Raw genomic sequence first — 4,952 nt, forward strand, 5'->3', positions numbered from 1 at the left:
CCTCGCTCCCTGCCCAGAATAGGCCCCCGGCTGTCTCCTTTGCTGGAGGCTGGAGGGAGGAGGAATAACTCCTGCTGTGCCTCCTCCCTGCTGCTGCAGCAGGAGGTGGCAGGGCCCTTACTGGGGGCAGCAGCCCGTGTCATACCGCGGGGGAGCGTGAGCCCTTTCCTGGTGAGGGGCTGCGCTGTGGGGCCGACAGAGGTGCAGCTGGCTGCGTGCGGCAGCGCCGGGAAGGGGCTTGCTCCAAGAAGCCATGTCGGGCTGCTTCCCCTCTCGGTTACTCACCGGTCGCTGCTCCAGCTGCTGAGTGGGGCCGGGCTCGGCCCCGCCACTGTTCTGTGCTCGGGGCAAGCCCCCTCCTGGGAGGAAGGGGCTTATTCAGTTGCTGGCGCCAGAGCCCGGCCAGGCTGCAGCTGCCGCTGTTCTGTGCTTGGGCCAGTGGCTGAATAAAGCCCCTTCCGGCCGGGAGGGAGCTGTCCCAAGCACGGAGCAGCAGTGGCTGCAGCCCGGCTTGGCATACCTCGCTGCCGTGCGGGCGGCCAGTGGTTGAATTAGCCCCCTCCGGCTGGGAGGGGCTTGTCCCGCGCACAGAACAGTGGCGGGGCCGGGGCCGGGGCCGGGCCCGGCCCTGCCCGGCAGCTGGAGCAGCGACCAGTGGGCAACTGCGAGGGGCAGCAGCCCGTCACATCTTCTCGGACCGCGTGCCCCTTCCCGGCGGGAGCTGCTCTGTGGAGCGCTGCACGGGGCTTGCAGGGCTCTGGCCCGCTTGGGACCCTGGCGCTGCTGCGGCCGCAGCTCTGCCGGCTCCGCAGTGCAGCCCCTCACTGGCGTGTGTGTGGGTGTTTATTGCCTTATGCTTCATTAGGAAAACTGCACGTTTTCAAAATCCCAAAAATCTAATACCTGACAAAGGGGCAATAAAACCAATGCTATGCTCACGTTTAGAATATACTATTTAACAGGAAAAATTGATTTGTTTCATGTTTACCTTTCTTTGTCACCTTTTTGTTGAATGTGTTATGTATGTATTAAACTGAAACTACTTGTCACCTGATTGTCAGTTCGAATCCTAGCACCGCCCCAGAGCCAGTTAGAGACTCTTGTGGGGTGGTGGGCTGGGGCTGCCCCAGCACGGCATCAGAGCCAGAGCAGTTGAGACCTGTCATTCTGAGCCTATACACTGTACCTGAGCCTTGAACCCAGCTTTGCTGGGGTGCTCAGGCTGGGACTGACAAGCAGTTGACTTTTCAGTTTCAGCTCCTGCACTGCACTAGAGGCAGTTTGAGACACTGGTGGGACCAAAAATGAGCTGATTTTCTATCTTCATTTGGGACTGCACTGGAACCCAGCCCAAGGATCCCTACTGATCATGTTATTTCCATAGAGCAGCCCCACATTAGCTGAGCATATGTCACTTAATACTGTCTACAGATATTCCTCCTCAAAAAGGTGTTACTGTGCTACGAAATGATATGATAGGAGAGCACTTAGCACATGTAGACACTGGTGTTTTAAATGCATTTAGCATGTACAAAGTGTCCTATGCAACATGGCCCTTAGGTGCAATATTCTTGCTAATAACATAAAACTGTTGAATGTTTAAAATTATTTTTCTCATCTATGTAGATTATAGAGGATCAAAACTAATTCTAGAAAGAGGTGAGAAACTAGTTGGTTGCAGCTCACCAGAAAGAAATGATGTGGCTGCATTTTTTTTTCTTGGCAACTTGCTGAAAGAAACTGACTTCTTGAGGTAAAGGAGTTGAGCTAAATGTTAACAGGGAAGGTGTAAATTACCTGACATTCAAATAAAAAAGATTAATTAACACGCACTACTGTTACCTATTTATATTCTGTGAAACATAACCAGAAGTAAAAAATAATGAAAGCCACAGTGGGACAATTGTTGTTTTCTTGTGAATGCCTTTGTGTGTTTAATACATATGATCAAAATCTACATTCCTCATCCCCACCCTCCAGTAGGCTGTAAATGTCAGTTTCAAAAACATAAAATGTGACCTAGTGATAGTTAGGCTCTTGCAGTATATAGGATAGGGAACAATAGGGAATACTGATGCATTTACAGCATTTGTTTTCAGAGGGTGTTAAGCATTAAGGCTGCTTACAGATGTAAGCACACCAAAACAAAACAGTGCTTTACTTACAGCTCGGCGTGCCCCCACACCAAGCACAGAGCATGTCCAGCAGAGGCATTGCTTTAGTTTGAGTTGGTTCGCCCAACATCTTTACAGATCACACACTTCAGCAGAGCTTTTTGGTGCTTTTACATAACAGCTTTTATCTAATAGCGTGTCATACTAACATGCTTCCTCTTTCAGTAGAGCACTGTTTTCTCTTTTGTTTTTTAACATCCATCAGCCCCCTAAGAGACCATCTAAGCTCCTACCATTAACATGAGTAGTTGGAGTACTGCGTCCAGTTCAGCTGGAGTACTGCGTCCAGTTCTGGGCGCCGCACTTTAGGAGAGATGTGGCCAGCATCGAGAGGGTCCAGAGGAGGGCCACTTGCATGATCCGGGGACAGCAGACTCTATGAGCAGAGGCTACGGGACCTGACCTGTTCAGCCTTCACAAGAGAAGGCTGAGGGGAGACCTGGTGGCCGTCTACAAACTTACCAGCGGGGACCAGTAGGGAATGGGAGAGACCCTGTTCACCCATGCACCTCTTGGAGTAACAAGGAATAACGGCCATACATTGTTTGAGAGTAGGTTCAGGCTGGACATTAGAAGACGCTATTTCACAGTCAGGGCAGCTAGGATCTGGAACCAACTTCCAAGGGAAGCGGTCCTGGCTCCTATCTTGGGGGTCTTTAAGAGGAAGCTTGACAGTTACCTAGCTGGGGTCATATGAGCCCAGTATTCTCTCCTGCCCAGGGCAGGGGGTCAGACTTGATGATCTACTTAGGTCCCTTCCGACTGTACATCTGTGAACTTGTCATGCAAACCTATCAACAGTGAACCTTCTCTTTTGACACTCTGAATTTCAAAATTGTGTCTGCTTCTTGTTGCTAATAGCAATACAGCAGAATGTACTAATGTATTTCAGTGAAGCTAGTGACATCAGGAATTAATTGTTGTATCTTACAATGATTGTTTGTTCATTCACAGTTGATTTTTTAAATATAGTTAAAGGTCTAGATGTAAATGTCTTAATGTGTCTTAATTATCACAGTATTTTAATTTGGAGGTTATTGTGGACATCATTTTATTTAGTTTCAATTAGAATGTCTGGCAAGATTTTGCAGTGTGTTGAGCCAGAACTAAAAATGCTACTTCGGAGTTTATAGTAAAGCTGGGAGGGAGGGAAATATTTGCCAATATAAGTGTGATATACAAGACTGTTAGTGAAAAACTGGATATACTGTATTTACTTGAATAAAGGACCATTTAAAATTTAAGGCTACCCCCACCAAAATTAGATCCTAAACATGGAAATTTATAAATTTGGAATAATAAAATTCTATGTATAGAATCTAATTATTGGAGGGTTGTCTTCTGTATCTTCATTAATGTCTTAGGTGATGGAGGTGAGTGTGTACTCAGTAAATTTGCAAACGGCACCAAGAAGAATAGACTAACAGACGCTTCGGAAGCTAGGATAAGATACAGAATTACATTGCTGATTTCAGACCACTTCTCCAATTCAGCTTGTCAGGCCAGGCCTCTTGGTCTGCTATCTGGTGCCATGTAAACTAATACAGCCTGTTCCATGGTTGGGTTGTTGGCAACTAAACTGGCACCCTGACTTGGGATAGCCTTCAGTGAGGAGGGTGTGTGGACACCCAGCAGGACTGAAAACAAGACCTGTCAAAGGATGGATGAGCTCCCTGTGAGCCAACGGCCATCCATACCTGGAGAGGAGATGGCTGTCATCAGGTCATTTTGCCAAAGAATCACCAATGATGTAAAACAACTCCACTAATCTCGGAGTGGAGAAGGATTGTTATAACATCGAAGGTGCCCCAGTGGTTGCAGTGGCCTTGGGACTGACTTGAGTTGGGCAATACTGCAGAAAAGAACCTGGTCATTACAGTGGACTGCGAGCTGAATATGAGTCAAGAGTATGCTATTGCTGCAAAAAAGAGCCAATAGCAAGTATGCATTAGCGGGAGAGTTGTATGCAAATCACAGACAGTGATTCTTCAGCTCTGTTCAACCCAGGTGAGGCCTTACCTAAAGTAGTGTGTGCAGTTTTTGGGCACTGCAGGTCAAGAAAAACATGGGTAAATTGGAAAGAGTCTGGTGAAGAACAACAGAAATGATTGGAGGTCTGAGAAATACGAGAAAAAGTTAGTAGACATGAGATTATTTAGTCTTGAGAAGAGAAAATTGAGGAGGGGTTTGACAAATCTTCAAGTACCAGGAAGGTTTTTATACAGAGTCTTGTGATTGACTAATCTCTTTATCCGTAGGTCATAACTCATAATAAAGGACGTGTAATGCGTTGAAATTACAACAAGGATGATTTAGGTTGGGTATTAGGAAGACATTTCTAATTATGATGGCAGTTAAGCACTAGAACTTTGTCTGCGAAGGTTTGTAGACAGGGTGGATACAAATCAACAATGGAAAAAAATAAATCAGATTTTTTAATTTAAATTGGATTTTTGATTTAGGCTTATTTTTAACGTTTTTGTTAAGATGCTTTTAAAAAAATAAGCCTATATAAAGATAGTTTTAATATAAGATATGTTAAACCTCAAAGACATCATCATGGAATAGGGATTATAAATTTTAATTATGTACTAGTTCAGATAATAGATTTATGTAACCTTTTTAGAAAAGATTTATAAATAAGGCACAACAGGTCATGGACTGTATTAGGGGCCCAATCATATGGGATTCCCAGAGGCTTCACTATAGATAGTTTCATAGTAGCTAGGGTCAGGAGGGACCTGAACAGATCACCTAGCCTGACCCCCTGCCCCAGGC

At 45.8% G+C, this 4,952-nt stretch overlaps 1 protein-coding gene and 1 long non-coding RNA gene across 2 annotated transcripts in view; one reads left to right on the forward strand and one right to left on the reverse strand.

Moving 5' to 3' along the window:
• The window catches only part of LOC112551311, a 6,180-nt gene extending 5,652 nt beyond the window's left edge, over positions 1–528 (reverse strand). Inside the window, exon 1 of the long non-coding RNA XR_003095600.1 lies at positions 286–528. This is a non-coding gene — a long non-coding RNA (uncharacterized LOC112551311). The remainder of the gene's footprint in view (positions 1–285) is intronic.
• MACROD2 (MACRO domain containing 2) overlaps positions 1–4,952 on the forward strand; it is a gene marked incomplete at its 3' end in the record, with an annotated part of 924,419 nt that overhangs the window by 53,000 nt on the left and 866,467 nt on the right. The gene's annotated exons all lie outside the window — the stretch shown is intronic.

This window comes from Alligator sinensis, unplaced genomic scaffold (assembly GCF_000455745.1).
Source record: "Alligator sinensis unplaced genomic scaffold, ASM45574v1 scaffold1139_1, whole genome shotgun sequence".
Lineage (NCBI taxonomy): Eukaryota > Metazoa > Chordata > Crocodylia > Alligatoridae > Alligator > Alligator sinensis.